This window comes from Aegilops tauschii, chromosome 6, assembly GCF_002575655.3.
Source record: "Aegilops tauschii subsp. strangulata cultivar AL8/78 chromosome 6, Aet v6.0, whole genome shotgun sequence".
In the NCBI taxonomy this organism is placed as follows: Eukaryota; Viridiplantae; Streptophyta; class Magnoliopsida; order Poales; family Poaceae; genus Aegilops; species Aegilops tauschii.
This window is the reverse complement of record NC_053040.3, coordinates 50,125,410-50,152,597: the sequence shown is the minus strand read 5'-3', so window position 1 is coordinate 50,152,597 and position 27,188 is coordinate 50,125,410.

Below are 27,188 nucleotides of genomic sequence, written 5' to 3'. Positions count from 1 at the left end.
ACCTAATAGGGCTAAGCAATGAATACATATTGACAAGGTGCTAAAACCTTTTAGCATTTAAAACCGCCATGGAGTGATTCTTGCCGGAGTCACATGGAAGAGTTTTTTGCAAGACTCGGTGTCCCAAAACACTGATGAGCAAAATACATGATGCAGATTCCACACACTTTTGTGTTTGGATTAATCATGTATTCCATGGTATGTAAAACAACCAGATACGTCCGATACTCCCAAGGTGTTGCGAGTATGGATACTAATGTGATCAAAGTACTGATCATGGGACAACAGTGAAAGATGTCATTGAGTACTAGAGTAAGTACTGATGATATGTTTTCTCGCAAGCGGAGATCATGAAGAGTTCGTTGTAAAATGTTACATCGATACAGTCTTCATCTTTTCTCCATGCGATTTTCGATTTAAGTTAAGGGTTTTGTGTAATACACAATATGGTGGCACGTTAGTTGGAAATGGTTCCAAACAAGTTACTGTGGCGAATTCTATAACAGAGGCGAAGTATGTTGCCGCTTTAGAAGCGACAAAGACAAAGATGTTGAATCATATAGTTCATTCATGAACTTAGTATGGTTCCAAGAAGGCTTTGGTCAATGGGACACTATTGCAGATAGTTGCTCCATAACTCAGTCTGAGGAATCAGGTTTCGAGCAATGATTCACATATATACAAAGCCAAGTCCACACAAAATATGAATTTTGTGAAAGCATGAAAATGTGAGGATATGCAGAGATACACATGGAGCTGAAGTTGTCAAATCCGATGGACATCATGCTATACCACATGCGAAGCATTTTTTTACACCAGTATGCCATAGGTGTAAAGTGCATTAGCATTAACTAGATTATTGACTCTAGTGCAAGTGGGAGTCTGTAGGAGATATGCCCTAGAGGCAATAATAAATGATATTATTTATCTCCGAGTTCATATTATGTTTATGTTCCATGCTATAACTGCAATGATTCTTGAGTCTACAATATCCACGAGGCTCGGAGGAAGACTCATATGCACGTGTGGAATAACAACGGTAAGAAGTATTCCTAGTCTAGCCTCTAAGACTAGCTCAAGTGTTGCATGATGGTTCTGTTTTCCTGATCATGGGCATGTCTATGCCAGCAACTTTGAGGGCAAAATGTTAAGAGAACATTTGTGTTGAATCGGCCCGGATTGATGTTATGCTATGAGATTCATTGATCACAATTTAATGGTACATAACACAGAGATGGTTAAAGTTAGCATGATTCCTTAGACCATGAGAGTATCGAGTTTCTTCATGCTTGCTTCATGAACTTTGGGGTTTGTTAAACGTCATCCGTAAATGGGTGGCTATTACAGCGGCTTACGGATTCATGGAAAAGTGTGTCAAGTAACTTGATAGCTCATGATTGGGATTTGCTCCTCCCACGATGGAGAGATATCTCTGGGCCCTCTCGGTGTTACGGTATCCATCATCGTCTGGCCATACACTTTGTGATTTGATCACAGGGATGCCGGAACACGATAACGAGAAAAGAAAACAATACCGGTAACGAGGTAACTAGCATAGTGGACAAGCTGTTGATCCACGGGAATGTCAACATGTCTCACCTCGGGTATGTGTAACATATCGCGAAGCAACAGGAATAGCACACGGCAACTAGAGGTTCACTCGAATATTTATTCGTGTGGGTATAGGGGTCAATATGGGTGTCCACGGCTCCGATGTTGATCATTGATCGGAAAGGGTTCCAGTCATGTCTATACTTCACCGAACCTATAGGGTCACACACTTAAGGGTCATCTATCTGCTGAATACTAGACAAGGAGTCTGAGAGAAAATCATCGAAAAAGTTTCGGACACCAAAAAAGTTTCGGACAGCGGAAAAGGTTCCGTAGAAAGAGGTCGTCGGATGAGTTTCGATGAAACTGAAAAGTTGTTTCAGGGGATACCATGAAGTCAAATTGGTTTCGGCACATGCCTGATAATTCTTGGAGGGTGCCAGAATCATTCTAGAAGTTTCTGGAATTTTTTGGGATAATAACCGGATATGCTCCGGAGCTGCCGGAACCACTTCAGATGCTTTTCGCAGATGAAAATCACTAAACCGGAATTGTTTCAGAATGTGTTGAAAATAATTTTGGTGGGTACTGGAAATGTTCTAAGCCCACACAAATATTTTCAGTTCGAACGAACGCTGAAAAATGTCGTTGTGAATAGTGGAAGTGCTTTTTGGGATATTTTATGGTGAGTCACCTTTTGGGATATTTCCAAAAGGCTTCTAGAAGGGCTTGGGGGCCAAGCATGCTCCTCATGAGGGTCCCCCAAGGGGGTTGGCCGGCCACATGTGTGGGGCTCCATGGAGCTCCACTTCCCTCCCCATTATGCCCTTCATGTGTGACATTTGCATGGGCATTTTGGGTTTTTGTGAGCCATCCCTACCCCTTGGCTTTCCTATAAATAGAGGAGGAGTGGGCAGCCCAAACATCATCCCTTCTCACATACAAGTGCCATGCATGATCTGGCTTCTCTCTCCCTCCTAGCGAAATAGTTTTGTAGAGCCGAAAGGCTGTCTGGGTTCTGGTGGGAACTAGTTCTGGACGGCGAAGCCCTGCCGGGTAGATGACACCGTATGTGTGCAACTCTGTAGAGAGATCGTAGTTTCGGTCTTAGTTCGTAAGGTCCTCCCAAAGGGCTGTCCGTGTGACCGTTCGAGTTTCGAAGGTCCTCCAGAAGGGCTGTCCGAGTGACCGTTCGAGTTTCGAAGGTCCTCCCGAAGGGCTGTCCGCGACACCGTCCGGGGGGCTGTTCGACCGCCTCCCGGAGGGCTGTCTGAGGAGCAGATGAGGGTATACATCCTCACGGTTGGGAGGTTGTAAATCCTAGCTGCGGGGATCTGCACCGCCGATCGTCATTGACTCTACTTCCCGCTGCGCTACGAGTCGGTAACGAAAAAGATCAAACCTTGTATGCAGTCTCCATAGTGGTCCTGGGCTGGTGCGTAGGTTGGAAATTTTTTGTTTTCTGCTGCGTTACCCTACAGGAGCCGGACCACTTCCCCTGGCACAGCCCTCTCCCTTCCCAACACCTCCTCCATAGTAGTAGTGCTTGGCGAAGCCCTGCCGGAGAACTGCAAGCTCCACCACCACGCCGTCGTGCTGCCGGAGCTCTCCCTCAACTTCTCCTCTCCCCTTGCTGGATCAAGAAGGAGGAGACATCCCCGGGCTGTACGTGTGTTGAACACGGAGGCGCCGTTTTCGGCGCTTAGATCGGAATCAACCGCGATCTGAATCGCTACGAGTACGACTCCTTCATCCGCGTTCTTGTAACGCTTCCGCATCGCGATCTTCAAGGGTATGAAGATGCACTCCCCTCTCTCTCGTTGCTAGTATCTCCATAGATTGATCTTGGTGCTGCGTAGAAAATTTTTAATTTCTGCAACGATCCCCAACAGTGGCATCATGAGCTAGGTCTATGTGTAGTTTCCACTACTAGAAAAAGGGCTATAGATGGGATTGACACTAATGGCGCACCAGACAAGCGGTGCCATTAGTATATACTAATGGCGCACCACCTTCTGATACGCCATTAGAGTTGAAACTACTAATGGCGCACCAGGCGCAGGGTGCGCCATTAGTATCAAAAAAAAATTTAACTAGTGCGCCTGTCCAAACATACTAATGGCGCATCCAGACACAGTGCGCCATTACTAATTGTAACTAGTAATGGCGCACCTGTCCCAGGGTGCGCCATTAGTATGAATTTTATTTTTTTTAACTAGTGCGCCTGTCCAAACATACTAATGGCGCATCCAGACACAGTGCGCCATTACTAGTTGAAACTACTAATGGCGCACCAGGCGCAGGGTGCGCCATTAGTATAATTTTTTTAATTAGTGCGCCTGTCCAAACATAGTAATGGCGCATCCAGAAAGAGTGCGCCATTACTAGTTGTAACTAGTAATGGCGCACCTGTCCCAGGGTGCGCCATTAGTATGAATTTTTTTTAACTAGTGCGCCTGTCCAAACATACTAATGGCGCATTCAGACACAGTGCGCCATTACTAGTTGTAACTAGTAATGGCGCACCTGTCCCAGGGTGCGCCATTAGTATCAATTTTTTTTTAACTAGTGCGCCTGTCCAAACATACTAATGGCGCATCCAGACACAGTGCGCCATTACTAGTTGTAACTAGTAATGGCGCACCTGGCCCAGGGTGCGCCATTAGTATAAAAAGTTTTTTTTAACTAGTGCACCTGTCCAAACATACTAATGGCGCACCACCAGGAGGTGCGCCATTAGTAACCTGGATTACTAATGGCGCATCTAGAGTTGGTGCGCCATTAGTAAGTGGGCAGCAACAAGATATTTTGGACAGCCTCTCCTACCCACACTCACTTTCTCCCCACTTCATTCTCTCCACCTCCTCCTTGTCTCGGGTGCCTCCTCTTTTTCACCTCATTTCCACCATAGATTCATTCAATTTAAGTGGTTAAATTACCTTGTTTTGATAGGTAAGTAAGGGGGGAAGCTATATTTATGTTATTCTCCCTACAACAATGTGCACATGCACTTTTTGTGGCCTAGCTAGATCTATGTATGTTCGTGGTGTTGCATATGTTTGTGGTGTTGCATATGTGTTTGTGTTTGGAGGTGTACCGGTATTTGAAATGCGATAGTTGCCAATATTTTGCCGGAATGTTGATTCATTTCCGTTTCGGCGAGAATTTTGGCATTAAGCATTCTTTTTGGTCCTATTTTTAGGGAAAGTCATGCCAAATTTTTTGCTGGTTCTAAAATATCATTTTGCTCTACCCCGCAGGCGACCATGGTCCGCATGATGACCGAAGGAATCGTGAATAGGTTTTTGAGGTCCGCGAAGGCCGAGATGCTTCAAAAGAACGAGACGGAGATAAGATGTCCGTGTCGAAGATGCAAGCTGAAGAGCCTTATTGCGGACCCGGAATCCTGGCAGGTGTGGGACCACCTGCTCTTGCGTGGTTTCATGGATGGCTATCGGTGGCAAGGTGATGAAGATGACTACGAAGTCGTCCATGGGGGCCGGGCAAGAAATGAGGAAGGGCAGCAAGACGACCACCGCGGCTCGGGCGGGCGAGAAGACGAAGAATCCCCAGGAGATGATCACGACGGTGATGCTGTACACAGTCATCATGTAGAAGATGCAGGACATGATGATGAGGAAGATGCCGGAGCAGACGACGGGCATGATCATGAAGATGATGATGCCGGCGGAGCAGACGACGCTGGACCATCGATGGGCTGGGTGCAGGACCCTCATATTCAAGAGCTGCTTCTCAAGCAGACGGATAACGCAAGAGCTGCCGCCCGAGAGAAAGCCAAGATGGATCAACTTGAGTTAGACGCGGTTACTCCATTGTATGAAGGATGCAGACCCGAGGATACCCGCCTGAAAGTAACGCTCATGGCTCTGGAGATGAAGGTAAAACACAAAATGACCGACGCATGCTTCGACGAGAACATGTCATTCTGGCACGAACGTCTTCCCAAGGGGAACAAGTGCCCGACCAGTTTGGAGGAGGCGAAGAAAATCGTGTGTCCTCTGGATTTACCGCACGTGAAATACCATGTGTGCATGAACAATTGCATCATTTATCGGGACGAGCACGCGGAGTCTACCATATGTCCGGTGTGCGGCGTCACTCGATACAAGAAGAGGAAGAAAGCTCCTCGAAAAGTGGTGTGGTACTTTCCGATCACTCCTCGTCTGCAGCGGTATTTCGCGGACCCTAAGGTAGCAAAGCTCCTGCGTTGGCACACGGATAGAGAGGAGAAGAAGCGAGAAGATGACGCAAATGATCCGGAGATAGATAAAAAAGACAAGATGCTGAGTCACCCTAAGGATGCGAGCCAGTGGCAAGCGTTGAACTTCGAAGACCTAGAATTTGGGAACGATCCAAGGAACATCGTGCTGGGCGCGAGCACTGATGGAGTCAATCCGTTTGGCAGCCAGAGAAGCACACATAGCACCTGGCCTGTGTTTGTGTGGATGTACAACCTTCCCCCCTGGTTGTGCATGAAGAGGAAGTACATTCACATGAGTATGCTAATCGAAGGACCGAAACAACCAGGGAACGACATCAATCTATATCTGGGGCTGCTGAAAGAGGAGCTAGACACGCTGTGGAAAACGCCAGCCAATACGTGGGACGCCGCAGAGAAAGAATATTTCCCTTTGAGAGCCGCGCTGCTCACGACGGTGCACGACTATCTCGGTTACGGATATCTCGCAGGGCAGGTGGTCCACGGATTTTCTGGATGCGTCAGGTGCATGGATGACACAACGTATCGCTAGCTAGATAGAGATCCCGGGTCTTCGAAAACCGTGTTCATGGGACATCGAAGGTGGCTTCGCGACGATGACCCGTGGAGAAAACGCAAGGATCTATTCGATGGTGAAACCGAACCCCGAGGACGCCCGCGTACGAGGAGCGGCGAGGAAATAGACGAGCTATTGAAAAATTGGAAAGACTGCCCACTACCGGGAAAGAAGCAAAAGGCGCCAGAGCCGGGAAAGAAGCGAAAGGCGCCAGAGCCGCTGCTGAAGGTATGGAAAACGAGGTCTGTTTTCTGGGACTTGCCGTACTGGAAGATCCACCGTGTGCCTCACAGCCTTGATGTCATGCATATCACGAAGAACGTGTGAGAGAGTCTGCTTGGTACCCTGCTCAACATGCCAGAGAGGACCAAAGATGGGCCGAAAGCAAGGGCAGACTTGAAATCAATGGGCATCAGGCAGGAGCTTCACGCTATATATGATGATGATGATGAGGCGAAGCAGGACACGGAAAGTCGTCGCAAAGGCAAAAAGGCCAAGAAGACCGGAAATGACTACCCTCCCGCGTGCTTCACTCTAAGTCAGGAGGAGATCGAGCAGTTTTTCACCTGCCTCGTAGGAGTAGAACTTCCTTACGGTTACGCGAGGAAGATAAGCAGATACCTAGACCTAGCGAAGCTGAAGTTCAGCGGGATGAAGTCTCACGACTGTCACGTGCTGATGACGCAGATACTTCCAGTTGCAATCCGTGGGATCATGGACGCGCACGTCCGTGAAACGCTATTTGGCCTATGCAACTTTTTCGACGTCATCTCTCGGAAGTCTGTTGGCGTGAGGCAACTCAGAAGGCTACAGGAAGAGATCGTGGTGATACTATGCGAGCTTGAGATGTACTTCCCGCCCGCATTCTTCGACGTTATGGTGCATCTGCTGGTCCATATCATGGACGATATCATCCAACTCGGGCCGACGTTCCTGCACAGCATGATGCCGTTCGAAAGGATGAATGGTGTCATCAAAGGATACGTTCGCAACATGTCACGTCCAGAGGGAAGCATAGCCAGGGGCTTTCTGACCGAAGAGTGCATCTCCTACTGCACGAATTATCTAGGCATCGAGAACCCCGTTGGTCTGCCCGTCAACAGGCACCTCGGCAGGCTCGCTGGATGGGGTCACCGTGAGGGTCGCCACGAAATGCATGTCGACTTCGAGGGTCGACTCGCCGACTTTGAAAGAGCAAACCTAGTCGCGCTACAACACATAGACGTGGTCGATCCTTGGGTGGTAGAGCACAAAACCTTTATTAAGAAGACGTACAATGACCGAGGCCAACAGAGGACGGACGGAGATATACTCAAAGAGCACAACTCATGTTTCACGCGTTGGTTCAAGCAGAAGCTTCTGTCATACCCTTTACATGAGGATTCTTCCGCGGAAGAACAACTCATATTCGCCTTGTCACAGGGCGCCGAGCACAACCTGATGACCTATGAGGCGTACGATATCAACGGCTACACATTCTACACCGAGGCCAAGGACATGAAGAGCGATGGTTATCAGAACTCCGGGGTAACGATGGAATCCTACACCGGTAACGACAAGGACAGATACTACGGAAGGATCGAGGAGATCTGGGAGCTGAGATACGCTGGAGAGAAGGTCCCGATGTTCCGTGTCAGATGGGCCAAGAGCGTCCTAAAAGAAGACCGGTATTTCACCACCATGGTTATACCCGAAGCCAAATCCAAGACCGCAGGCGCAAACGTCACCGCGAAAAATGAGCCATGGGTACTGGCTTCTCAAGTGGACCAATGCTTCTTCATTACCGACCCGTCAAAGCCCAGTCGTGTTGTCGTGAGGAGAGGCAAAAGGAAGATCATCGGAACGGATGGAGTAGCCAATGAGCAAGACTTCGACAAGTACGGCAACCCGAGAATCGAACATGACGACAATGATGAAGTAGCAGCATACACCACAAGAAGAGGCAGAACCACCCTACCTAAAGGACGTCCGTTCCACAGAAGAACTCCATTTGCGAAAAAGAAGGGCAAGAAGATTGTGAACAGATAGCTAGCTAAGAGATTGATTGTATTTAAATTGTAGCCTTCATTTCTCGATTGTATTTCATGGGCACTTTTTGAACTATCATGAATATTTTTAAATTTCATGGACACTCGATCTCGATCCCCCTCCATCTCGATCGCTATCCCACCTCGCCAGATCCGGTCCCCCTCGCCGCCGAGCACCCCCCGGTCCACCGGCCCCCCGCACCCCGCGCACCCTCCCCCGCTCCACCGGCATTACTGTTTGATGATATTTTAAAAAAACTTATTACTGTCTTATAAAAAAATATTACTGGGAATCGAACCCAGGACCTCCTGGTGTGAGAACTAGTTGCTGACCAGTCGAGCTAGTAGAGGGAACTTGGTGTGGACCAGGTCAGGTGGAAGATAACCTGTTGGCTCGAGCAGAAATAAAAAAAATACTAATGGCGCACCAGGGTGAGGTGCGCCATTAGTATGGATGTACTTATGGCGCACCGAGGGGTGGTGCGCCATTAGTATTGTGCCCTCGCCCTCGCCTATCCCCGGCCCAAACCTATCCCCTCTCTCTCCCTCGCCCTCGCCCTCGATCCCCTTCCCCTCTCCTCTCCTAACGCCGCTGCCCTGCCGCCTTGACGCCGCCCCGACGCCCCGACGCCGCTGCCCCTTCCCCTCTCCTCTCCCGACGCCGCTGCCCCGACCTCCTCCTCGCCCCTCGACGTCGCCCTCGATCCCCTTCCCCTCTCCTCTCCCAACGCCGCCGCCCCGTCGTCCTCGTCCTCGCCCTCCTCCTCGTCCGCGCCACCGCCGCGCCGCTCCGACCTCCTCCTTGTCCCCTCCGGCCTCCTCCGCCTCCTCAGGTACTGCCCCCACCTCTCCCTCCCCCTCCGACCTCATTAATGGTGAAAACGGTTGTAGCAGAAGTATTTGTGTGTGAAATAAAATCAATGTTGTTAGATTTGATGCAGGAGATCTGTGAAAAGAACAAAGCTAACTGAGCTCGGGTTAACTTCCATCAAGCAACTGGTTCGCGCTGCTATCCTGTGCACTGTGATAATTTGGTAAGTCAGGCCTGTGGTTGTGGATTCTCACATGTGAAACTTTGTTTTTACATAGTTATTGTATATAATGTTTCCCTGGCTTCAGCCAATAAATGCTTTATCTAGCCAATGGTATCTTATCCTGATCAGATGATAAAGTTAAGTGCACTTTATTATACATGCTCTTCATAGTTATTGAATCTGCAGTGGCGGTGAATACAAAAGTAAGCTTGCTGCATATATGTCATTTCAGCGAGAAAAATACAAAGATGAACACACTGCATTAGATTTGTTTAAAGAATACCACTACAGCAACAAGAAGAAAGGGTACAACAACACCATACAATCTGCAGTTGTAAGTCAGGGTTTGAAGAGTGCTAACCATGTCACAATGCTTACTTTTTTCAGTAGATCCTGTAGTACAATAATCAGTAATTATAAAGTCATACTAAAGAGAGGTAGAAGAATAATGTGACTTTGAAACAATTGAGCACATATCACTTGGCAACAGTTGGATGATTTATGACACTTCCATATCATATCTTGCTACATGGGTTCAATTTATTTTATCCATTTTGGGCAGTTTTCATGATGGTGTATTGTGTATGCCCTTGCTATATTTGATTCCATTATTTCTTAGAAGATTACTTGAACCTAATCTTTTGCATAATTAGATGTCTTCATCTGTACATCATATACATACATGTGAACAAACCAAGGGAGATCACCTATTTGTCTTCATGTCTTCTGGCAAAGCTGTCTCATAACCATGTTTGTTTGTTGCTTGCATTGCTAAAAAACAGTAGCTACAATTTGTAAAAAGCATGTTATAGAAACTTTGCCATGTTATAGAAACTTTCAGAAATTGCCATGGCAATTGCTCTAGAAATTCGCCATGACAAGTACTCATAGCAATTCTATCCATCGCAAACTACTCATAGCAAATACTGCCATGGCAACTACTACAGAATTTTGCCATGGCAATTACTCCAGAATTTGGCCATGTCAAAAACTCGTAGAGATTCTATCCATGGCAACTACTCATAGCAAAGTCTGCCATGGCAACTTTCATAAAAACATTCAGTTTGCCATGGTACTTGAAATAAGTTTGACATGTTGTGGAAATTTCAGACTTTTCCATGTTTTACATTTGCCGTGTTTTTAGCTAAGAGCAATCCTACATTTGCCATGTGACCATGGTCCCAAGAATTGCCATGGCAAAAGATTGTAGGTGTGTAAACAAAAAAAAGTGTGATAGCTCAAAAAATGAGATCTGAACCTACTACACAAAAATTCAGTTATGTATCAAGGTGGCAAAATGTTTGTTTGTTCTGTAAAATAGCATGGCAAATTTTTATCTAAGAGTTTGTTCTATTTGTATTTATCTAAAGATTAGCATGGCAATTTTCTACATGGCACAATCTTTTAGCATGGCAAAATATAGGATGATAGCATCCTAATTTTTTCATATGGCAAATATGAAGAAAAGCATCAACCTATACCTGAGGAAAAAATCTGAAGCTAGTGACCTGTGCAAAAAACAGAAAATTAAAAAATCAACGGCTAATATTAACTCAGTAGTGTCTTAAAATTTCTCAATTTTGTTTGCCAAAAAATAACCTCTGGGTGCAATGAGCAGATAATGAAGAACATATTTGTGTTTCCAAGTAAATACAGTACCTCCTGCTGTAACTGCTGAGTTCTGAGACAACACTCTTTTCTTTTAATTTTCAGAACATTTACAGTCTTGCTCACTACTCTGATTCTTCTTTATCAGTGGATGCAAAGTCAAAAACAAGAGCTTTTAGGACTTCATGTTTTGAAACCAGTTAAATCATATAGTTTCTGTTATTTTTTCTCATGCTCCTGTTCTCTGAACATATTAGCTAGGACAAACTTCAGTCTTTTTTTTGTTTGTAACAGAAACTACAGTAGTAAATATTTCCTGAAGTAAATATTTTCAGTCATTACAAATATGATACTGCTTGGAGATGATACTGCTTGGTGTATTTTCCATGTTGTGATGGAGGCCTTTTTTGCCTTGTCCACCCGAGAGGCCCTTGAGTTTGCCGGAATGTCGATTAACTTCCGTTCCGGCAAATTCGGGTACTCCATATGTCCTATTTTCAGCAAAGGTCATGCTGAAATTTTTCGTGAATTTTAGCATGACTTTGCTAAAAATAGGACATATGGGGTACTTGTGACTAATGCATGGGCCGGGGTATCTTAGTAGTTAATTAAGTAGGATCAAGTGCCCCGGCGTACTTGTGACTAATGCATGGCTTTTAGGGTGCCTCGGTGTCGATAAAAACCGAAATGATGAAAGCTTAGGCTTTTAGGGTGCCTCGGCGTCGAAAAACCCTCAATGATAAAAGCTTAGCTTTTAGGATGCCTCGGTGTCGACAAACCCTAAATGATGGGACCATGATCTTGTTCCTTGACAATAACCAACTTTTTGACCAAACTTTGTTCCTATTTGGAGAGAAACATGGCCAACAACGATGAGGCCGGGGGTTCGAGCGTCAAGCCATTCTGGATGCTGTCCCAGGAGATGGAGGAACAACCTCACTTGTATGAGGACGCCGCCTTCCCCACCGATCCTGAGACCACTGATGGTACCGCCGAGGATGACCCCACTGATGGTGCCGCCGAGGATGCCACCACTGATGATGGCGGCGCACGCACAGATGGCAGCCAACCGAAGGGGCAACGGAAGGACCGGCGCCCGACCGTGCTCCGCACCCTCAAGGAGGAAGTTACTGAAGTGGACTCCGACGGGAATCCAACGGCGCCCGAACGAATAGTCAAGGGGTACTCGCTTCAGCTCGGGTGCATTCTCCGGAGCACTGTCTCGATCAACACCGAGAACCTGAGGCATCCTGACCAAGGGAATTTGCGCAACCTCCTCTTCAGGAAGCTGCACGAACGATACAAGTTCCCCGCTGAATTTGAAAACACAAGCCTCAAAGGGAATAAAGTGAACAATGCTGCCCTCACGAAGATGAGCAAGGCCCTGTCTACTTGGAAAAGCAATGTGAAGAGAATTATCGAGAAAGGTGAGAGTTATGAGAAGATCAAGGAGAAAAATCCTTCGATCACCGAAGATGACTACAACGACTTCAAGATCAATTGCTCGAGCACCGCACACTCCAAATCAAGTAAGTGGGGGAAAGAAATGCGGGAGCTGAACTTAGGGGAACACACACTCGGTCCCGGCGGTTACAGAGTGGCGGAGCCTATATGGGACAAGGAGGAGGCGGACCGTGCCGAGCAAGGCCTACCGCCCCTCTTCGATAAATACGGTGACAAGCAGACCAGGAACTTTGTCAGGGCCCGGTACAAGAAGGACCCGAAAACAAAGGAGCTTACCACGGATCCGAAGACCAGGGCACTTGAGCTTGTTCTGGTAAGGAATACACCCCCTCGTAATTAGCTCCATATGGTTGCATTCTAATTAATGAAGCCAAATTTCTAAATGGTTCACACTCCTTCCGCAGGCAACTGAAAGCAGTAGCGCGGGGTCGACTAAGAGCAACCCTTGGGACACCACTCTAAATAGGGCGTTGAATGTAATGAAGAACAAGGATAAGCTCAGTAAGCCGACGTCAGCTGGTCGTGTGGCCGGCAAAGGCTTGTCGACAAAATGGTCGTCATACTATGACACTGCTGGGCGAAAGGAGAAAAAGACCAGCTCGGAAAGCCAGGCGCGCGAGGTTCAAGAACTCAGGGCACAGGTGGCGCGGATTCCAGAGATTGTCCAAGAGCAAGTGCAACAACAACTCGGAGCGACGATCACCGCCATTGTGCCTACCTTGATCCAGGGGATTAGTGCGTGGATTGCGGGCGGCCAACAGGGGCCGCCCCCGATTCCTAGCTTCACGGCCAGCAACTCGCTGAACGCGATGGCGGGGCCATTGGTGTCTCCGGCGGAGGCGGCATTGGTGTCTCCGACGCCGGCACGGGAGCTTAATGCACCCGGGTGTACGCCGGCCGGCACCTCTGCAGCAAGCGGCCCCTCCGTCAACTGCACGCCCGCCGTTGGCGGTGCCTCGACATTAGCCGAGCTCGACGCCATCATCACGGTAACTAATTAAGCCTCTCTCGGCCGAGGACTTCATCTCCATGCCTTTGACTGGGCATCCCTAACGCCCTACATGTTTTCGCAGGGCGCCGCCGACGTTCCGTGCACTCTCCTGCACTTCGTGAACAACGAGTTGGTCGATGTCGCCAAGGGCAAAATCGTTCAACCGGGCAACCCCTTGTTCCACGGTACCCAGATGCCACCCAACTTGTTTAGGGTTCAACTGGTTCGGGTGCTGCCAGGCTGCGACGAGGTGTTACCTCCGATTCGACCCATGGGGGCCGACGATGATGACGTGATGAACCTCAGCGCCTGCCTGAGCTGGCCCCTGCTTTGGCCGAAGAGCCAGATTCGTTTGGGGGCGGGGGACACCACCCCAAAGACAACACCGCCAGTCGTGCCGGCGCCAAGTCGGCCCCATGGCAAGACCGCCGCAACGGTGCCGGACATCCCTATGCCACTGGATCCAAACATGCATATGGCACAGGATCAGAACGACGACGACGACGATACATTTGCCAACGTCGATCAGTACTTTGCCGATCATGGGGACGGTGGCGACTTCATGGGGCCTCCTTCTCAAGAACCCAACCCAACAAAAGACGTGTGCGATCTAGCTGGTACCGCGGAGAAGCCAAGTTGCAACAGGCGTCGTCTGCAGTTCAGCTCTCAGGAGACGCCTCCAGCTGCCGACTTCACCGAGCCTCAGATAGGCGAGGTGCCAAATATGATCAGCCCCAACACACTCAAGAAGGCGGTCTGTGAGCAGAACTCGGTCCCATTACAGGAGATCAAGAAGAAGGCACGCAAAAGAAAGACTAACAAGGGTGCGGGCCAGCCGGCACCGAGTACGATCCGTGCTCAGGACGGGCCACCTTCAACTGCGGATATCTCGAGGAGGGTGCATGTGGCGGGTAGGCCGATGCTACCGAGAAATATGCTCGATGCTGCAACCGGTGCTATGCGGAGTCTGCATGACAGTGTTCTTTCTTTGGAGAAGCGGCGTCTCCGAGAGAAGGATATGGCATACCCGGTTTTCGCGGCCAAGGTGCCAGAGGGCAAGGGCTTTGTGGATAACTCCATCGGGGGTATGATCGTCCTGCGGTTTGATGACATCCACGCTATGTTGAACCTTCATCCGCTGCACTACACCTTCGTTCGGCTATTTTCGCTGAGTATGGAGATGCGGATCATTCACCACAAGACCCCGGACATCGTGATAGTCGACCCCTTCTACATGCGTGCCAAGATCTTGGGCAGCGCTGGGGACCGGCAAGTCGCGAGTTCTTACCTCGAAGGCGTCATTCTGGCAAACCAAGATAAGGACAACTTCCTCGTGCCTTACTTTCCCGAGTAAGTCCTCCCCTCAACCGCCCCGTAACATATGAATTCTTAGATTTCGATCGTTTTTCTTTTAACATTCCGTGTTTTCTGCAGTGACACACATTGCACGCTCATCCTCCTAAGCCCCAAATATTCCATGGCCACGTATTTCGACCCGGACCGTCAGTCGAACGTAGACTACACAAATGTCAAGAAGGTTCTTGATGATGTTCTCCCCGGCTACGTCAAATCTGGAGGCACCTTCACCAGGCCTATTCGTAAGTACGGCAAGCACGTGTTCTCCCACAACACGACGTTCTGCTGCGTCAAGCAGCCGCCTGGTGGTCAGAAGGGTGCCTACTACGCCATCCATCACATGCGGGCGATCGTACGGGACCATCATCAACTACTGCTACCGAGTAGACTCAAAGATTGGGCCGCGAGCGTGTCGGCAATCCAGGACGCGGACATCAGACAAGAATTCTTTCGCATCCAGTCGGAGTTTGCGGAAATCATCCATCAAAATGTCCTTCGTACCTCGGGGCAGTTCTACCTCAGAAATCAACCGTCCAAAAATGACATCAACACAATCCTACAAATGCAGGCTGACAACGCCCGTGGTTTCATGACTCCCACGATAGACGGCGGCTTCATCCACGCTCCGGTCCCTTGAGTCGAGTCGAAAGCAGTGATGCTGTGTCTAGTTCTGAAACATCGATTGGCTCATGTTGTAATTAAACTTTAATGAACTTGTAGTATGTCTTTTTGGTTTCGAGAGTCCTTCAACTTAGATGTAATCGATGCTATTAATGTCTTGCTTTTCTCTTCCGATCGTTCTGTTGCATACTTATATATTGCTTATGTATTGTCTGTGAATTGGTACTAACGTTTCGTTTGGCTACTGCATAGCGATGCCGTGGTATGTCGTGTACAAGGGTAAGGTTCCCGGAGTCTACGACGACTGGGAGGAGTGTCGGAGACAGGTTCACCGATTCAGCGGTAACAGTTACGAAGGGTACGCCACTAGGGCCGAGGCCGAATCTAGATACGCCCGCTATCTAGCGGGAGAGGGGAGGGAGCGTTGGAGGAACCGGATGAAGACGAGTTTCATCGTGATGATGCTCATCGTGATGACCGCAGCTCTCTTCTATGTGATGGTAGTTTAGATGATTGATATCGACTTGTAATGTGAAGACAAACTCGCGGTCTCGAGACTTGTAATATAATGATTCATACTAATACATTTTGTTCGGCCTTTTCAATTCGGAGACTAATATGATGAATTGTATTCGGAGACTAAAATGATGAATTGTATTCAGAGACTAATCTTCTATTGTATTCGATGAATCTGTTGTTGATGTGTGCTGTCTATATTTTGTCCAATTATACATTTTGTAACCTGTGCAAAAAACAGAAAATAAAAAAATAAAAAAACCGAATATTCATACTAATGGCGCATCACATCATAGTGCGCCATTAGTATGCCAAAGGATACTAATGGCGCATCACATCATAGTGCGCCATTAGTATGCCGAAGTTACTAATGGCGCATCCTCCTGTAGTGCGCCATTAGTATGCCAAAGCACCTGGGTATACATGGCCCCCTGGGAGGCATACTAATGGCGCACTGTTGTATATACTAATGGCGCATCTGGGGTGTGCCATTAGTATACCAGATACTAATGGCGCACCAGTGGTGCGCCATTAGTAAAATATACTAATGGCGTGCTACTAATGGTGCACCACTAATGCGCCATTAATGGCCAGATTAGGTGCGCCATTAGTAGGCCTTTTTCTAGTAGTGTTCTATTCACGAGTAGAACACAAGTTGTTGTGGGCGTCGATTTTGTCAATTTACTTGTCGTTACTAGTCTTATCTTGATTCGGCGGCATCGTGGGATGAAGCGGCCCGGACCGACCTTACACGTACGCTTACGTGAGATAGGTTCTACCGACTGACATGCACCAGTTGCATAAGGTGGCTAGCGGGTGTCTGTCTCTCCCACTTTAGTCGGATCGGATTCGATGAAAAGGGTCCTTATGAAGGGTAAATAGAAATTGGCATATCACGTTGTGGTTTTGGCGTAGGTAAGAAACGTTCTTGCTAGAAACCTATAGCAGCCACGTAAAAACTTGCAACAACAATTAGAGGACGTCTAACTTGTTCTTGCCGTGTGATGTGATATGGCCAAAAGGATGTGATGAATGATATATGTGATGTATGAGATTGATCATGTTCTTGTAATAGGAATCACGACTTGCATGTCGATGAGTATGACAACCGGCAGGAGCCATAGGAGTTGCCTTAATTTGTTATATGACCTACGTGTCAATGAAAACGCCATGTAATTACTTTACTTTATTGCTAACCGTTAGCCATAGTAGTAGAAGTAATAGTTGGCGAGACAACTTCATGAAGACAGGATGATGGAGATCATGGTGTCATGCCGGTGACGATGATGATCATGGCGCCTCGAAGATGGAGATTAAAAGGAGCAAAATGATATTGGCCATATCATGTCACTATTTGATTGCATGTGATATTTATCATGTTTTTACATCTTATTTGCTTAGAATGACGGTAGCATAAATAAGATGATCCCTCATAAAATTTCAAGAAAGTGTTCCCCCTAACTGTGCACCGTTGCGAAAGTTCGTTGTTTCGAAGCACCACGTGATGATCGGGTGTGATAGATTCTAACGTTCGCATACAACGGGTGTAAGCCAGATTTACACATGCAAAACACTTAGGTTGACTTGATGAGCCTAGCATGTACAGACATGGCCTCGGAACACAAGAGACCGAAAGGTCGAACATGAGTCGTATAGTTGATACGATCAACATGAAGATGTTCACCGATGATGACTAGTCCGTCTCACGTGATGATCGGACACGGCCTAGTTGACTCGGATCATGTATCACTTAGATGACTAGAGGGATGTCTATCTCAGAGGGAGTTCATTAAATAATTTGATTAGATGAACTTAATTATCATGAACATAGTCAAAAGGTCTTTGCAAATTATGTCGTAGCTCACGCTTTGGTTCTACTGTTTTAGATTTGTTCCTAGAAAAGTTTAGTTGAGAGTTGACAGTAGCAATTATGCGGACTAGGTCCATAAACTGAAGATTGTCCTCATTGCTGTGTAGAAGGATTATGTCCTTAATGCACCGCTCAGTGTGCTGCACCTCGAGCGTCGGTTGTGGATGTTGCGAACATCTGACATACACGTTTTGATGACTACATGATAGTTCAGTGCATAATGCTAAATGGTTTAGAATTGAGGCACCAAAGACGTTTTTGAAACATCGCAGAACATATGAGATGTTCCAAGGACTGAAATTGGGATTTCAGGCTAGTGCCCACGTCAAGAGGTATGAGACCTCTGACAAGTTTCTCAAGCCTGCAAACTAAGGAGGAAAGCTCAATCGTTGAGCATGTGCTCAAATTGTATGAGTACTACAATCGCTTGAATCGAGTGGGAGTTAATCTCCCAGATGAGATAGTGATGGTTCTCCAAAGTCACTGCCACCAAGCTACTAAAGCTTCGTGATGAACTATAACATATCAGGGATAGATATGATGATCCTTGAGCTATCCGTGACACCGCAAAAGTAGAAATCAAATAGGAGCATCAATTGTTGATGGTTATTAAAACCACTAGTTTCAAGAAGGGCAAGGGCAAGAAAGGGATACTTCATGAAACGGCAAATCAGTTGCTGCTCTAGTGAAGAAACCTAAGGTTGAAGCCAAACCCGAGACTAAGTGCTTCTGAAATGAGGGGAACGGTCACTGAAGCAGAACTACCCTAGATACTTGGTAGATGAGAAGGCTGGCAAGGCCGATAGAAGTATATTGGATATACATTATAATGAGTACTTTACTAGTACTCCTAGTAGCACCAGGGTATTAAATACCGGTTCGGTTGCTAAGTGGTAGTAACTCGAAATAAAAAGCTACGGAATAAACGGAGACTAGCTGAAGGTGAGATGATGATATGTGTTGGAAGTGTTTCCAAGGTTGATGTGATCAAGCATCGCATGCTCCCTCTACCATCGAGATTGGTGTTAAACCTAAATAATTGTTATTTGGTGTTTGCGTTGAGCATAGACATGATTGGATTATGTTTATCGCAATATGGTTATTCATTTAAGGAGAATAATGGTTACTCTATTTTTTTGAATAATACCTTCAATGGTCTTGCACCTAAAATGAATGGTTCATTGAATCTCAATCGTAGTGATACACATGTTCATGCCAAAAGATATAAGATAGTAATGATAGCACCACATACTTGTGGCACTGCCATTTGAGTCATATTGGTATAAAACGCATGAAGAAGCTCCATGTTGATGGATCTTTGGACTCACTCATTTTTTGAAAAGTTTGAGACATGCGAACCATGTCTATTGGTTTATACGCATGAAGAAACTCCATGCAGATGGATCGTTTGGACTCACTTGATTTTGAATCACTTGAGACATGCAAATCATACCACATGGGCAAGATGACTGAAAGGCCTCGTTTCCAGTGAGTTGAAACAAGAGAGCAACTTGTTGGAAGTAATACATTTGATGTGTGCAATCCAATGAGTGCTAAGGCACGCAGTGAATATCGTTATGCTCTTACTTCACAGATGATTTGAGTAGATTCTAAGTATATTTACTTGATGAAACACAAGTCTGAATTATTGAAAGGTTCAAGTAATTTCAGAGTGAAGTTGAAGATCGTCGTGACAAGAGGATAAAATGTCTATGATATGATCATACAGATGAATATCTGAGTTACGTGTTTGGTACACAACTAAGACATTGTGGAAATTGCTTCACAACTAATGCCGCCTGGAACATCATAGTGTGATGGTGTGTCCGAACATCATAGCTGCACCCTATTGGATGTGGTGCAAACCATGATGTCTCTTATCGAATTACCACTATCGTTTATGGGTTAGGCATTAGAGACAACCGCATTCACTTCAAATAGGGCACCACGTAATTCCGTTGAGATGACACCGTATGAACTATGGTTTAGAGAAACCTAAGGTGTCATTTCTTAAAAGTTTGGGGCTGTGACGCTTATGTGAAAAGGGTTTAGCCTGATAAGCTCGAACCCAAAGAGGATAAATGCATCTTCATAGGACATCCAAAATAGTTGGGTATACCTCCTATTTCGGATCCGGAAGCAAAAGTGATGGTTTCTAGAAACGGGTCCTTTCTCGAGGAAAAGTTTCTCTCGAAAGAATTGGGTGGGAGGATGGTGGAGACTTGATGAGGTTATTGAACCGTCACTTCAACCAGTGTGTAGCAGGGCACAGGAAGTTGTTCCTGTAGCGCCTACACCAATTGAAGTGGAAGCTGATGATAGTGATCATGAAACTTCGGATCAAGTCACTACCAAACCTTGTAGGTTGACAAGGATGCGTACTATTTCAGAGTGGTACGTAATCCTGTCTTGGAGGTCATGTTTCTAGACAACAATGAACCTACGAGCTATGGAGAAACGATGGTGGGCCTGGATTCCGACAAATGGCTCGAGGCCATAAAATCCGAGAGGATCCATGTGTGAAAACAAAGTATAGACTTTGGAAGAACTACTTGATGGTCGTAAGGCTATTGGATATAGATAGATTTTAAAAGGAAGACGGACAATGATGGTAAGTATCACCATTAAGAAAGCTCGACTTGTCGTTAAGATGTTTTCTGACAAGTTCAAGGAGTTGACTGCGGTGAGACTTTCTCATTCATGGCGATGCTAAGAGTCTGTTGGAATTGTATTAGCAGCTAATGCATTATTTATGAAATCTTGCAGATAGGATGTCAAAACATTGTTTCCTCGACAATTTTCTTGAGGAAACGTTGTATGTGATACAACCAGAAGGTTTTTGTCAATCCTAAAAGATGCTAACAAGTATGCAAAGCTCCAGCAATCCTTCTAAGGACTGGAGTAAGCATCTCGAAGTTAAAATATATGCTTTGATGAGATGATAAAAGATTTTGGGTTTATACAAAGTTTATGAGAAACTTGTATTTCCAAAGAAGTGAGTGGGAGCACTATAGAATTTCTGATGAGTATATGTTGTTGACATATTGTTGATCAGAAATGATGTAGGATTTCTGGAAAGCATATAGGGTTATTTGAAAATTGTTTTTCAATGGAAAACCTGGATTAAGCTACTTGAACATTGAGCATCAAGATCTATAAGGATAGATAAAAAAACGCTTAATAGTACTTCCAAATGAATAGATACCGTGACAAGATTCTGAAGGAGTTCAAATAAGATCAGCAAAGAAGGAGTTCTTGGCTATGTTATAAGGTGTGAGCATTGAGTGAGACTCAAGATCTGACCACGGCAGAAGAGAGAGAAAGGACGAAGGTCGTCCCCTATGCTTTAGACGTAGGCTCTACAGTATGCTATGCTGTGTACCGCACCTGAAGTGTGCCTTGCCATGAGTCAATCAAGGGGTACATGAGCGATCCAGGAATGGATCACATGACAAAGGTCAAACTTATCCTTAGTAACTAGTGGATTAAGGAATTTTCTCGATTATGGAGGTGGTAAAAGAGTTCGTCGTAAAGGGTTACGTCGATGCAAACTTTGACACTAATCCGGATGACTCTGAGTAGTAAACCGGATTCGTATAGTAGAGCAGTTATTTGGAATAGCTCCAAGTAGTGTATGGTAGCTGCATCTACAAGATGACATAGAGATTTGTAAAGCACACACGGATCTGAAAGGTTCAGACCCGTCGACTAATAACCTCTCTCACAAGCGAGATATGATCAAACCCCATGGGTGTTGGATTCATTACAATCACATAGTGATGTGAACTAGATTATTGACTCTAGTGCAAGTGGGAGACTGTTGAAAATATGCCCTAGAGGCAATAATAAAATGGTTATTATTATATTTCCTTGTTCATGATAATAGTTTATTGTTCATGCTATAATTGTATTAACCGGAGACCATAATACATGTGTGAATACGTAGACCACAATATGTCCCTAGTAAGCCTCTAGTTGACTAGCTCGTTGATCAATAGATGGTTACGGTTTCCTGACCATGGACATTGGATGTCGTTGATAACGGGATCACATCATTAGGAGAATGATTTGATGGTCAAGACCCAATCCTAAGCATGGCACAAGATCGTGTAGTTCGTCTGCTAAAGCTTTTCTAATGTCAAGTATCATTTCCGTAGACCATGAGATTGTGCAACTCCCGGATACCGTAGGAATGCTTTGGGTGTGCCAAACGTCACAACGTAACTGGGTGGATATAAAGGCACACTATGGGTATCTCCGAAAGTGTCTGTTGGGTTGGCACGAATCGAGACTGGGATTTGTCACTCCGTGTGACGGAGAGGTATCTCTGGGCCCACTCGGTAGGACATCATCATAATGAGCTCAATGTGACCAAAGAGTTGATCACGAGATGATGTGTTACGGAACGAGTAAAAGTGACTTGCCGGTAACGAGATTGAACAAGGTATTGGGATACCGACGATCGGATCTCAGGCAAGTAACGTACCGATTGACAAAGGGAATTGTATACAAGATTGATTGAATCCCCGACATCGTGGTTCATCTGATGAGATCATCGTGGAACATGTGGGAGCCAACATGGGTATCCAGATCCCGTTGTTGGTTATTGGCCAGAGAGCTGTCTCGGTCATGTCTGCATGATTCCCGAACCCATAGGGTCTACACACTTAAGGTTCGGTGACGCTAGCGTTGTTATGGGAATTAGTGTGCAGTTACTGAATGTTGTTCGGAGTCCCGGATGAGATCCCGGACGTCAGGAGGAGTTCCGGAATGGTCCAGAGGTAAAGATTTATATATGGGAAGTCCTATTTTGGCCACCGGAAAATGTTCGGGATTTTTCGGTATTGTACCAGGAAGGTTCTAGAAGGTTCCGGAGTGGGGCCCACCTGCATGGGGGACCCACATGAACGTGGGTAGTGGGGGCAAGGCCCCACACCCCTGGTCAAGGCGCACCAAGATCCCCCCTTAGAAGGAATAAGATCATATCCCGAAGGGATAAGATCAAGATCCCTAAAAAAGGGGGATAACAATCGGTGGGGAAGGGAAATGATGGGATTTCTGTCCCCCACCTTTGCCAATGCCCCAATGGACTTGGAGGGCAAGAAACCAGCCCCCTCCACCCCTATATATAGTGGGGAGGCGCATGGGAGCCGCACCCCTTCCCCTGGCGCAGCCCTCTCCCTCCCCAACACCTCATCTGTAGTAGTAGTGTTTGGCGAAGCCCTGCTGGAGAACTGCAAGCTCCACCACCACGCCGTCGTGCTGCTGGAGCTCTCCCTCAACTTCTCCTCTCCCCTTGCTGGATCAAGAAGGAGGAGACGTCCCCGGGCTGTACGTGTGTTGAACGCGGAGGCGCCGTTGTTCGGCGCTTAGATCGGAATCAACCGCGATCTGAATCGCTACGAGTACAACTCCTTCATCCGCGTTCTTGTAACGCTTCCGCATCGCGATCTTCAAGGGTATGAAGATGCACTCCCCTCTCTCTTGTTGCTAGTCTCTCCATAGATTGATCTTGGTGATGCGTAGAAATTTTTTAATTTCTGCAACGATCCCCAACAGCGAGCCGGACTGCAGCACGTAATTCAGTATATTAAAATCACAAAGGCAGAACACCAGATAGATATATAAGTTCAAGTGCCTTTGGGGTACTTACAATCTGGCCAGGGGCTTCGTCCTGGTGTGCCATTCATCGGCATCCGATTCGGAGTCATCCGTGAGGGAGATTCTCCCTTTCTTGGACGCCTCCGCCGGAAGCCCCCCTTTTCTTCTTCCCCCCTTTAAGGGGAGAATTACTCTCTTCCTCCTCCCCTTCGTCTTTGTCAGGGGAGGAGTGAGTCTCGGTGTCTTCGTACACTACGTCCGAAGCACCTTTACGGCGGAGGCCATTTTTGGCCTCCTTTCCCTTCTTCTTGGCCTTCTTTTCCGGCGCCTGATATGGCGCCGGAACCAGCATCCTCGTTAACAGAGGGATGGCTGGGTCTTCGGGTAGCAGAGCTGCCCAGTGAATCTGCTCTGCCTTCTTCGTCCAGCCCTGTGGGAAGAATGGAAAGCTTACTACGCCCCTTGGATTTACAAATAATAAAGTTATCATGAAAACTTACGGGAGACGCTGTGTGAGAACAGTCGAGGCCGAGGTCATCGGTTGTTTTCGGCCACGACTTTTGGGTCTTGAACAGCAGCTTCCACATGTCTTCGTGCTTCGTGCCAAAGAACTGCTGCAGGGTCCGGGGACCGGCCGGGTCGAACTCCCACATGTGCTGAGTCCGGCCTTGACAGGGGAGAATCCGGCGAAAGAGCATTACTTGGATCACGCTGGCAAGGCTGGTATCCTTGTCTACCATACCCTTGATGCGCTTCTGCAGCATCGTCACTTCATCGGATGACGCCCAGTCCAGGCCCTTGTTGAGCCAGGATGGCAGCTGCAGTGGAGGCCCGGACTTGAACTCGGGAGGAGCAGCCCATGTGGAGTCACGGGGCTCCGTGACATAGAACCACTCCTGTTGCCACCCCTTCACGGTCTCCACGAAGGTGCCTTTGGGCCAAGTGACGTTGGGGAGCTTGCTCACCATGCCGCCGCCGCACTCCGCGTGTTGACCATCCACCACTTTTGGCTTCACATTGAAGACCTTGAGCCATAGGCTGAAGTGGGGAGGGATGCGGAGGAATGCCTCACACACGACGACGAACGCCGAAATGTTGAGAAAGGAATTCGGGGCTAGATCATGGAAATCTAGCCCGTAGTAAAACATAAGGCGCAGACGAAAGGATGGAGGGGAAACCCTAGCCCGTGAAGGAAATGAGGAATAAATACTACCCTCTTGTGGGGCTCCGGAGTAGGGACGATCTGCTTCTTGGCCGAAAGCCGGTGGGCGATTTCCTTGGCTAAGTATCCGGAGCTCCTTGATGTTCTCCTCCGTGACGGAGGAGGCCATCCACTTGCCCTGCGCTCCAGATCCGGACATGGCTAGAGTGTTTTCTGGGGACGGAAGGGATCGAAACTTGGGCACTGGAGCTCGAGGGCGGATGGGCTGAGGAAGAAGAAGGCGTGGGATGAAAAGGTGGATTCTTATCTCCTTATAAAGACAGTAAATATAGAGCGTCCCCCCACGAGCCTTAAACCTCGCTTATTCCCAAGGGGTCGTGCGAACGGCATAGTTGGATTACCCAAACCCCTATTGATGAGAATCTCGTGATAAGGGGACATGATCTCTGTTTTGACAAGACGTGTCACCGGAGGCTGCGTCTCGACACGCAAATCGGGGAATTGAAAAAAGATTCAAAATAATGAAGAGGCCAGACGTAACGTCTTGCCAGCGAAACTATCAGTAAAGACATATTATGTTTTTTGATTAAGTATTATGCCCTTGTGGTAGTGGGTTGTAACTGTTAAACAGAGCCGGATATAGTTCTCGTTAATCAACTACTTTGAAGTATTTGGAGGAGGAACCTACCTTACAATGCCGAAGACAATCTGCGCGCCGGACACATCGTCATTGAAGCCTGGTTCAGGGGCTACTGAGGGAGTCCTGGATTAGGGGGTCCCCGGGCGTCCTGGCTATCTGACGTGGGCCGGACTGATGGGCCGTGAAGATACAAGGCGGACTCTCCTTTGCATGGATGGCAAGCTTGGCGTTCAGATATGAAGATTCCTTTCTTTGTAAACCGACTCTGTGCAACCCTAGGCCCCTCCGGTGTCTATATAAACCGGAGGGTTTAGTCCATAGAGGCAATCATAATCATACATGCTAGACATCTAGGGTTTAACCATTATGATCTCGAGGTAGATCAACTCTTGTAACCCTTATACTCATCGAAGTCAATCAAGCAGGAAGTAGGGTATTACCTTCATCAAAAGGGCACGAACCTGGGTAAACATCGTGTCCCCTGCCTCCTGTTACCCTCAATCCTTAGATGCACAGTTCGGGACCCCCTACCCCAGATCTGCCGGTTTTGACACCGACAGCGGGGACCGCGGGTCGCGGCGCTACGGCCCAAAGGGGCGACGCAGCGGTGGAGCCCGAGTTAGTGCAACCGCGGGAATGACCTCGGGGCGGCGGCGGGGACCGCGTATCGCGGCACTACGACCCGAAGGGGCGACGCAGCGGCGACGCGTGAGTCGATGCAGCCGTGAGGAGAACTACGGGGCGGTGGCGCTGCGACCCGATGGGGCGACGCAGCGGCAGCCTGATGCTCGATCGATGAAGGGGCGTGCATACTCGAGACGATCTTCACGAAATCCTGTGATGGCGCGTGCAAAAAGCTGATTAGACCGATCACACGGCGCGTATGAAGTGGATCATGACGCTCAGATGATCTATCTGATTGTTCACGAGGTTGGAGAGGCGCAGACGATAGCAGATGGCCGTAGCCCCACATGCCAGTGAAAACAGCACGAGCCGGCATCCGCGCGGGGAAACACGCGAGCGACCGAGTGCTCACGCGGCATCGGTGGACGGTTAGAGCCGTGGTGCAACACAGAGCCGCCAGAGCGGAGTTCACCTCAGCCGCACACGCACACGCACGTGACGTGCCGTCATGTAGGAAGCCAGGGAGACTCCCGTGTAGATGCGTCGTGTACACGGATGAATCTGCATGGCGAGGTGTATGCACACCATGGAGACTTGTGGATCGCTTGGCTCGGTGATGAAGTTTGGATGGACCGCATGCAACACACACAGAGGGAGGCGGGGTTGGTGTAAGATTTCGGATTGGATCAAGGCGACGACGCCCGGCGAAGACAGGTAGATGGAGACGCGGACGGCGGCCGTTACGAGCCGCCGCATGGCGCGCGAGGCCACCAAGTGAGATGAGACGCCGGTGTAGTCGATGCCAAAGTCGGAGTAGAGGCACGCGGGGTCGACAGCGGTGGCGGGCGATGCAAACCTATCTTAGATCGGAAAACCAAAGAAAAATAACACCGATCAATCGATCTACGAGAGAGCAAAACCCCAACCAACGGATCGGAAAAAGACTCTTTAGGGCAGCCGATCAACGCGACCGGCGAACGAACCCTAAGTACGGGCGGCGCGGCCCCCGGCGGCAGTCATGGAGGCCGACCACCCCGGGGGCGGCGCGGAGCAGAAGCGGCGGGCGACGGCTAGGTTGGATCGGTTAGGCTGATACCATGTTACAAGGGAGAGAGAGGGATCGTTGCGGAATATGATGGATGTATTACTGAGCCTCGAGGGCGAGTATATATTGAGTACAAGACTTGGAGGGCAAGACGCCTCTCCTATAGATAAGGTAGAAGACAGATTACAAATCCTAGACTACCAAATACATGTATCCCAAATATATCTCTAACAATTTGAACCCTGGTGGGCTGGGATACCACAGTCCCTCTAACCATCCAAC